We start from the raw sequence: 11076 nt of genomic DNA on the forward strand, positions 1-11076 counted from the left end.
GGGAGGTCGTGGGTTCGAACCTTGGCCGGGTCACACCTAAGACTTTAAAATTGGCAATCTAGTGGCTGCTCCGCCTGGCGTCTTGCATTATGGGGTTAGTGCTAGGACTGGTTGGTCCGGTGTCAGAATAATGTGACTGGGTGAGACATGAAGCCTGTGCTGCGACTTCTGTCTTGTGTGTGGCGCACGTTAACAATAACAATAACAATAACAGCACTTTATTGTCCATTAAAATATTACATAAAAATGGAAATTTTTCTTCGGCACACCCTGTCTGCCTGTAAACGATTATAACAACAATTGTATAGGACGACACACATAAAACATAAAACATAAAAGGGAAACAATCAAATATGATATTGCACTATGTAAATTTACCCTCTCATATCACAGGAGTTGGGTTTCACAGCCGAGTAATCACATTACAAATATTTCCCACACACCTTCACATGTACACATTGTTTGTTTTTTCCCAGCCGACCAGCCTCTACGTGATGCGAGAAGAATTTAAAATGGTGACTGCAGAAGGCAGGAATGACTTTTTAAACTGGTTTTTGCGTGCCAAAGGGACCTTATAACGTTTACCTGAAGGGAGAATTTCGAAACAGGGGTTGAGAGGATGGATCGGATCACGGACAATTTTGAGAGCTTTCCGCTTAATGGCAGCTTCGTAGAGACTGGTCAGCTGTCGTTGGGGTTGCCCAACAAGCTTGCTAGCCGTCGCAACAATGCGGTGGAGTTTAGCTTTGTTTTTAACATTTGTGGTACCATACCATGTCACAATGTTAAAAGTCAGTATGCTTTCAATCAAACTGCGATACACAAGTTCCATAACACTTTGATTGACATTAAAATATTTAAGCTTCCTGAGAAGAAAAAGTCGCTGCTGAGCTTTCTTATAAACAGCATGAACATGATCACTAAAAGTCAGCTTATTGTCAATTGAAACCCCAAGATATTTGAAGGTTTCCACAAGTTCAACTTCCTTGTCGCTTATTCTCACTTTTTGGGGACCACAATTATCACTCTTTCCTCCAAAAATCATTTCTTTTGTTTTGCCTACATTCAACTGCAAGAAACTGGACTTGAACCATTCATTCAGAAGATCAACTTGGGTAAAATACTTTTACAAAGTTTCGTCGTCCTTCAGACGCCCAACGAGGGCCATGTCGTCTGCATATTTAATGAGGGCTAGAACTGGATCATTTAAAAGCATGTTGTTTGTGTAAATGGAAAAAAGGACAGGAGAGAGAACACAACCTTGTGGGGCCCCGGTGTTTAGATGTCAAAGCAGCACCGCCCTGATATTGCCCTTCGTGGTCGGCTGGGCGTTAAGCAAACAAACAAACAAACAAACAAACAAACAAACAAACAAACTTATCAACGTTGCCCTGGCTGTCCTCAATGATTGACACAGTGTCATGCGAAGCAGTCCAAATTGATATTGGCAACGTGTTTGGTGTTTGAAATCGATTGAGTGGAGCACACATGGCGACGGACACTCGATCGGCGGCAACCGATAATGGTCCACAGAAAAGAATATCCCCGACTGATAAGAGTACGGGACAGACAGTGCATGGCACCAGACTATGAGTTATTGAGGCATGTCTCACAAACGATATCGTTTTTCTCGACATACCTGTTATCATTTGCTAACAGTCAGCATATTAGAAATAACGGTTTTATTACCGTTTATTTCGACCAAAAGAAATTTCGAAGCGACCGCGCGAGTTAGACAGAACAGCCGCAATGGGAACTTGAGCGCTCCTACCTGATTATGCCTGTCAGTCAAAGAATTCTCGTGACTTGGGTCAGCCAATCAGAGTCACACACCTGACGTGATGAATATTCACAGGCCAAATGCGTTTGACACACAACTATCTCACAAGATAAACCATGTTGAACATGCGTTTCGGTTGCTTCGTTTTTTGTTGTTGAACAGGGAGCGACAGATTTAGAACCGACTCCAGACAGATGGGAAATGACGTAAAGATACATTTGACGTAAAGCGAGTGACGCAGTTTTACTTGATTTTTCCGAACTTTAATCATATAGATTTCAAGTGAGCGGGTCGGCATTGCACACTCAGAGGGTGGGTTGGGCCTTGCCGCTGTTCCGTTTAGCACCCACCGACAAAACTCGCTTTTCGGTATTTTTTAGATGAAGAAAGTATTATTTGACAGCATTTTAAGTGTTATTCTTTAGAATAAATCACGCTGATATTGTTGATTTAAATTTTTAGTTTTTCTTGTTTATTTTTAGCGTGATAAACAAAAAGGGTCCCTGTCTGAACGTTATAACATTTAGAGGGTCACCTAGAATCTGTCCTGATTGGTCAAAAACCCATATGGGGCACTGAATTGGTAATAATTCGTTTTGTCAGTAAGTACTGGTGTCACATGACTGATGTGAACCAGTTGATTGGCTAATGGCGATGCGCTAAAACTGTTAGCGCACTCTTGGAGTGCGCTAACTTTTCCACAGGGCGTATTCTTCCGCCCTTTGCCTAAGCAAGACTGTACACTCATCCTCAGAATTAATTAATGACATGTAGCTTATATTCTCCACAATACCAAAATACCATAAATTTCCTGCTTCTCAATTAAAGCAGAAGTGGGTTTTTTTCTGACAGATTGCATGTGCCTGTGCCACAGTTGCCACTGATCTAAAAAAATAGAACCCGCTGTGTCTAATTTTTCAGTTTCGACTTGCGAAGAATCTTCTCATAATTGTGCCGTAGCTTATTATCCACATTACCAAATGATGAGTTAGTATACAATTCCCAGCAGCTAACAGAAAACACAAGTGTTATTCCGATAACGTACCAACTACAGATCAGCATTTGGAATATATACGTAGCAGACTAGATTACACTGATATACGACTGCATCAGTTCAGTAAATGAATGGTTTCCGAATTATTATTTCAAGGCAAGAACAATCGGAATCGAAAACGTGTAGGGTTTAGAACGTCCGTACCATATATAAGACTTATTACCAGCCTGCCTCATGCGTGCAGACTCAGTGCAACGTGACGAGCAATTTTTGTTTTATAAATGCCGCAGTGGTTCGATTGCCCTAGCCTAGCAGACGACATAAACCCCGCTCAGCAAACTAACATGTTGGGCAAATGTGAACGAAAAAACAATGGGGATAATGTCGGGTTCAGAGCATTCTTATCGTTCATATTTAGTACCAGACTCCCCGACGAGTGAAGATACCACACGAGAAACATGCCACATTTATTTTGAAAATGTGCTAACCGTTGACCTTGGGGGTTAGCCAATTCAAGGGGAGTCACTCTGCACAGTCAATCCGTCGAAGCTCGACTTGAGCTTTCGAATCGCAAATAACTAAGAACACAGTCCTTTCTCCGAGTTCAAATGAGGTCTCTGTGAAAGATCATCACTGTTTAGCTTAACGCTACACTGGAATTTACCTCGAAAATAATTATTGAACTCAGCACTATGCGCTTCGTTCAATAATGAATTTTCTCGATTTGCTCTATAAATCCCTTAGTGCACTGGGATGTCTCAATAACTTAAAATATTACAGCACCTCACGTCAGGAGCACTGTCTTGTTGTTGTTGTTGTTGTTGTTGTTGTTGTTGTTGTTGCTGGTGGTGTTGTTGCTGGTGGTGGTGGAGGTGGTGGTGGTGTTGTTGTTGTTGTTGTTAGTGGTGGAGGTGGTGTTGTTGTTGTTGTTGTTGTCGTTGTTGTTGTTATCGTCGTTTTGAATAATGATGATGATAATTATGTTTTGTCTGATACAATTTCGCCACTTGGAAAAGTAACTGATCTCCTTGTTGCGTCACTAATTACGTGACGCCTCATAAACCAGACAAATCACGTGTTAGGAACTACAAAACAGATTATCGATTTTACACACAAGTTGTTTTCGCTGTTGTTATTTGTTTATGTCGCACGGAGCGCTTGCACTCGAAAGACGATACATCCACCGAGTGGACATGTTCCAAAAGATAGAGGTATATTGTAAAGGTGCTCATCCGCCTTCATGAATATTCTGTGAAGGCCATTCAAGGCTTGTCTGGGTCATCGCTACCATAGCAACGGAAGTCGCCGACCATCATCCCAAAATAAAGCTTCCATCTGTTTAGTTCAGAATACGATCGCTGCATTAGGATCAAGAGTTCGAGGAGCACGGGACAGAGATAACACAACAATGAAACCGCTTGATCAATCCATGGGCTAAAAAGGGATAGTGAATGGTCATTTTCGACAAGAAAATCAATCTCTGACCGGTTGCGTAGAACTCTGTGACAGCTTCCAGGAATCGCCAACCACGCACCGGAACCATTGTCAATATGGCAACGCAATTACTCCCTTTTCCTACCCAACCTCCAATTTTTTATTTTTTTTTAAAGAACAGAAAAAAGAAGAAAAAAAGAAGAAAAAAAGAAAAAGGCCAAATTACCCACATGCAGCAAATGTTGTGCTATAGAACACTATCTATATACTGGCACGAAATTTTTTCGCGTGACTGGGGCGATTGTCGTTCATCGAGAAATAGATGCGGACGGATGTTGTTGAGAACTCGTTGAATTAATAAAGTGCTCGTCGAGGACATAAACCCGTCCATTAGCGCTATTTATTGTTAGTGAGGCTGTAGATTAACTCGTTGTCGAGGGCTTGATTCGAACAAAACCGCAAGCGATCTTGTGCGACGCCACAAGTTATAGTTTGTCTGGACAGAACGATTAAAAGCACTGACATGGTGAAAGCAGGGTAATTCAGAAATAAATGGATTCTGAATCAGAATGTAAACAACAACAGGTTGTTGACGGTTAACCAAATGAAATGATATTTCGTTGCTTTTTTGTGTGGCTTTTTCTTTTTGACCTCAGTTGCATGCAGGTTGCTTCAACCCAATTTTGTTGTTATTTCCTGATCCCTTTTTTCCAGGCGGGGAGCATCCTTCTTCATTAATATTGTTTTTGTTTTGTTTTAAAACACACGCAAAAACTACAAACACTTGTACATCGTCGCTGTAATTCACAAACCTCATATCTAATTTTTTGCTGTTTTAAGAAAAACGAAAAAAACTGTTTTGAAAACTTATCGCTTCAAATATAACTTCAATTCATGGGTTGATATTTTCTTTACAACAGTGCAATACCATTCTTAATGTGTTTAAATGTCAGTAATTAATGATATTCCATACAATGGAGACAATATTGAGATAGTGGAGCTTTTTATCCAAAGGAGTTATCCAGAAAATATACGAGGTATTTTGTTCATGCAAGCTAAAAATACAACAGCAGACACCCCGTATCTTTCATATTATGACATAGTTTCCGTCCAAGTGTGGCACGAAAACTTCGTAAGTTTAACTTCAGCGGTTTGTTTTTGCCGCTCACTTCAAAAATGAAGATACAAGTTTTCTTCTCAAGAACTTTTCTTCACTTCAGAAAGCAGTTGGAGCTACGAGCGTTGATCACCACACGGGCAAACAAATAAGGAAGCTTACTACGGTCGAACCTGCCACTTGAGACCACCTGTCCATAAAGATCACCTGCCACTTGAGACCACCTGTCCATAATGATAACCTGCCACTTGAGACCACCCAAAAGGATCCCCAACGGTTTTTACTATATAAATCACCTGTCCATAAAGACCACCTGCCTGTCGAGACCAAAGACCACTCAATTTTGGTCCCAAGCAACAGTTTCAACCTGGCATGGAAGACCATCCGATGTCTTTTCTAACAAACCCACTTCACGTTACATGGCAGAACAATCCTATCCACCTCTTCTTTTCGTGCAGGTGAACATGAGGTCAAGTATGGGCCATGGCAATTTTACTATCTAACTGATCTTAATGGCAGATTATGCTTGCGCAGAGTCAGCGGCACAGACGACGCACTGCATATTATTACACCCCCGGTATAGGGGTGTGTATAGGATTCGGTCGATGTGTTTGTTTGTTTGTTTGTGTTCGCATATAGATCTCAAGAATGAACGGACCGATCGTCACCAAACTTGGTGAACCGGTTCTATACATTCCTGAGACGGTCCTTACAAAAATTGGGACCAGTCAAACACACGGTTAGGGAGTTATTGGTGGATTCAGATTCTACAAGGACTTATAGAGGGACATATTAATGGTCAAAGGGAAATAACCTTCTCACTTGGTGGCAGTGAGAATGGTAAGGACGGGGGTGTTTTTCCTACCTCGGAGGAATTTCTTGTTGATGCTGCGATAGGGATTATGACGAGTACTTGGCCTGTTTTCTTTTCACGCAACGTGTAGCGGGCTGGGATAATCTGCAGTGTGCCGCTGACTCTACGCAAGTATAATCTGCCCCCTATGAGGACATGACAGTCACTCCCCCTTCGCCCACCTCATTTTCCTAAAGAAAACATCCCCGCAACACATTTTTCCTCAGTGACACGTAAGCCCCCGGGCGTCTTGACCGCCAACTGCAATCAGATCGCTAGCCTGTGACGAGAGACTGGCGGTTCTCTTTGATTTAAGATAAGAGACTCATCGTTCCTATTCTTCCCTGCCCGGCTGAGGAAGAACGCAGCGGAGCAACAACCGTGACTGAGTGGGTGGTAGAGCACCCCCCGCGGGTTAGGGGGAAGAATTTACCTGATGCTCCCCAGCATGTCGTAAGAGGCGACTAACGGATTCTGTTTCTCCTTTTACCCTTGTTAAGTGTTTCTTGTATAGAATATAGTCAATGTTTGTAAAGATTTTAGTCAAGCAGTATGTAAGAAATGTTAAGTCCTTTGTACTGGAAACTTGCATTCTCCCAGTAAGGTAATATATTGTACTACGTTGCAAGCCCCTGGAGCAATTTTTTGATTAGTGCTTTTGTGAACAAGAAACAATTAACAAGTGGCTCTATTCCATCTCCCCCCTTTCCCCGTCGCGATATAACCTTGAATGGTTGAAAACGACGTTAAACACCAAATAAAGAAAGAAGAATGGGTGGTAGACGATAGAGGCGATGAAGCAAGCTTGTTCCATTGTTTGCAACCAGAACTCCTGATTCACTACAACTGCACTGTCCAGCCCCAATGAGCAGCAATTGTTCAGATGAATAATGAGAGGATGTTGAACAATTTTAACCTTCGCCCGACCGGGTTATCGACTACACACGGAAGACATCGTGGGGCCGTGCGGACCCATGCTTCTCAAGGAAGGAAAAATATGCATACCCTTCCGTAGACCCATGCTTTCAAAAGAAGCAAAAACGTCCATCCCCTTCCGTAGACGCCGTGGTTAAATTTTCGCGAGAAGTAATTAAATTAAATGATTAATTATTACCGTGCGGACTAAAGCTTCTCAAAAAAGGAAAATCGTTAATACCCTTCTGTAGACGTCGTGGGGCCGTGTGGACCCACATTGTTATGTATTAATTTAGCTCCACGCGACTTGCTTATTAACTCCAAACATTAACAGATCGTAGAAAATGATGTTTAGAGCCAATACCTGAAGGTTTGTGACACCTCTCCCTAGTTTGTATGTAAGTTCCTTCAGTTTGAGAAACATGGGTCCGCACGGCCCCACGATGTCTTCCGTGTGTAGTCTAAATTTGACCTTTGTTTATTTTTAATTAATTCTCGCTGAAATGTAATTATCTTTTAGCACATGATAGCCTTTTAGGTGTCTGAGGCATTCTTAAAAGCTCATGAAAAAATTCCAACTGGTTTAAGAGATATTTGCAATTCAACACCCTTCTGGGTCCACACGGACCCTCGACGACCGGCGAAGGTTAACAGCACTGACATGAAAACCAAGCCGATAGCGGCCTGAAGGATAAGACAAAAAGGTTTTTAAAAAAGAAAACAAACGTGTACACACGGCGATGGCCAGATAATTATTTATTTATCTATTTTCATTTACGAGGATTTATATCGCGCACGTATCTCACCACACAAGGCGACTCAAGGCGCATGTTACCTATTAATGCCGTGTGAGATGGAATTTTTTACACAATATATCACGCATTCACAACTGCCAGTAGATCGACTGCCTTTAGGCGCTGCATCCACCTTTCACGGCCTATTATTCCAGGTCACACGGGTATTTTGGTGGACATTTTTATCTACGCCTATACAATTTTGCCAGGAAAGACCCTTTTGTCAATCGTGGGATCTTTAACGTGCATACCCCAATGTAGTGTACACGAAGGGACCTCGGTTTATCGTCTCATCCGAAAAACTAGCACTTGAACCCACCACCTAGGTTAGGAAAGGGGGGAGAAAATTGCTAACGCCCTGACCCAGGGTCGAACTCGCAACCTCTCGCTTCCGAGCGCAAGTGCGTTACCACTCGGCCACCCAGACCTATTATGCTTAATACAGAACACTTTTTCTGCTTCAGTGTTTGTGTTTAGCTCAGTCCCTTGGGTGGTCTCTTCAGACAGGTTCGACAGAATTTGTTTGGCTCCAAAACCTAACACATTTAGATACGAGGTTTGTGAATTACAGCGACGACATTCAATATTTCGTTGCTTTAAACATTGTCATTGCAACGCAACATTGGTGAACTTCGAGAACGTTTCGAATGCCCGTTGAAAAGGAGAACGGTCCGACTGGGAGTCAAACAAAGGTGGTAGGCAAGGGTTAACATTGAGACAGATGTCTGTGATGGAATAGTGAAGTAAACGTTAAACAAGTCGCGTAAGGCGAAAATACAATATTTAGTCAAGTAGCTGTCGAACTCACAGAATGAAACTGAACGCAATGCCATTTTACTCGTAGCATCGTCAGGCCACCGCTCATGGCAAAGGCAGTGAAATTGACAAGAAGAGCGGGGTAGTAGTTGCGCTAAGAAGGATAGCACGCTTTTCTGTACCTCTCTTTGTTTTAACTTTCTGAGCGTGTTTTTAATCCAAACATATCATATCTATTATGTTTTCGGAATCAGGAACCGACAAGGAATAAGATGAAAGTGTTTTTAAATTGATTTGGACAATTTAATTTTGATAATAATTTTTCTATATTTAATTTTCAGAGCTTGTTTTTAATCCGAATATAACATATTTCTATGTTTTTGGAATCAGCAAATGATGGAGAATAAGATAAACGTAAATTTGGAGCGTTTAATAAATTTTTATTTTTTTTTACAATTTTCAGATTTTTAATGACCAAAGTCATTAATTAATTTTTAAGCCACCAAGCTGAAATGCAATACCGAACCCCGGGCTTCGTCGAAGATTACTTGACCAAAATTTGAACCAATTTGGTTGAAAAATGAGGGCGTGACAGTGCCGCCTCAACTTTCACGAAAAGCCGGATATGACGTCATCAAAGACATTTATCAAAAAAATGAAAAAAACGTTCGGGGATTTCATACCCAGGAACTCTCATGTCAAATTTCATAAAGATCGGTCCAGTAGTTTAGTCTGAATCGCTCTACACACACACACACACACACGCACGCACACACGCACGCACGCACATACACCACGACCCTCGTTTCGATTCCCCCTCGATGTTAAAATATTTAGTCAAAACTTGACTAAATATAAAAAGCATTGAAATACTGTGGGGGATTCGAAAGCTGTGTGTGTGTGTGTGTGTGTGTGTGTGTGTGTGTGTGTGCGTGCGTGCGTGCGTACGTGCGTGCGTGCGTGCGTACGTGCGTGCGTCTGTGCATGCGTGCTTGTGTGCGTACGTGCAAGTCTGTGTGGGTATTTATGTGGTTTTCAAAAACATATTTTTAAAGGAAAGTATAAAACTAAATCAATGCAGATATTTACTCAAAAGCAAAATAAATACTGTGTCTGCGATTGAGGGAAAAAACAATGATACTGTACTAACGTTTGTAATAAGAAAACGACACTGCTTGACAAGACAAACACTACAATTTTGTTCCTTTGGTTTTCATCGTGTGACATTTATGACAAGACAAAACTTTTTATATTTAGTCAAGTTTTGACTAAATATTTTAACATCGAGGGGGAATCGAAACGAGGGTCGTGGTGTATGTGTGTCTGTCTGTCTGTGCGTGTGTGTGTGTGTGTGTGTGTGTGTAGAGCGATTCAGACTAAACTACTGGACCGATCTTTATGAAATTTGACATGAGAGTTCCTGGGTATGAAATCCCCGAACGTTTTTTTCATTTTTTTGATAAATGTCTTTGATGACGTCATATCCGGCTTTTCGTGAAAGTTGAGGCGGCACTGTCACGCCCTCATTTTTCAACCAAATTGGTTGAAATTTTGGTCAAGTAATCTTCGACGAAGCCCGGACTTCGGTATTGTATTTCAGCTTGGTGGCTTAAAAATTAATTAATGACTTTGGTCATTAAAAATCGGAAAATTGTAAAAAAAAATAAAAATTTATAAAACGATCCAAATTTACGTTTATCTTATTCTCCATCATTTGCTGATTCCAAAAACATATAAATATGTTATATTTGGATTAAAAACAAGCTCTGAAAATTAAATATATAAAAATTATTATCAAAATTAAATTGTCCAAATCAATTTAAAAACACTTTCATCTTATTCCTTGTCGGTTCCTGATTCCAAAACCATATAGATATGATATGTTTGGATTAAAAACACGCTCAGAAAGTTAAAACAAAGAGAGGTACAGAAAAGCGTGCTATCCTTCTTAGCGCAACTACTACCCCGCTCTTCTTGTCAATTTCACTGCCTTTGGCTGCCATGAGCGGTGGACTGACGATGCTACGAGTATACGGTCTTGCTGAAAAATGGCAGCTACTTGACTAAATATTGTATTTTCGCCTTACGCGACTTGTTTTGTCTTTGTAGTCTCGTCGTTTATTTCATCCGATGAAGATCCAAGGGTCAAATCTGTAGTGTTGTCTTGTCAAGCAGTGTCGTCTCCTTTGTAAAATGAAACAAACGTGAGTACAGTATTTTTTTCTTGTTGTATTTTATTGATATCGAATTCATTGCAGGGATGTTGTTTGCATTTTAAAATATGTTTGGTAAGAATAGTTTTTCTCGCCTCAGTTTTGTTCTGGCAAAAGAGTATAGCGCATGAAAATGTGCCGATTCACCTTTACAAAAAAGTTTGGTAACGTCTGCCGAAATGAAGAAAGGGTTGTTGGTGATTTGAAATGTGTTTGTTGT

This window comes from Littorina saxatilis, linkage group LG1 (genome assembly GCF_037325665.1).
Source record: "Littorina saxatilis isolate snail1 linkage group LG1, US_GU_Lsax_2.0, whole genome shotgun sequence".
Classification (NCBI taxonomy): Eukaryota; Metazoa; Mollusca; class Gastropoda; order Littorinimorpha; family Littorinidae; genus Littorina; species Littorina saxatilis.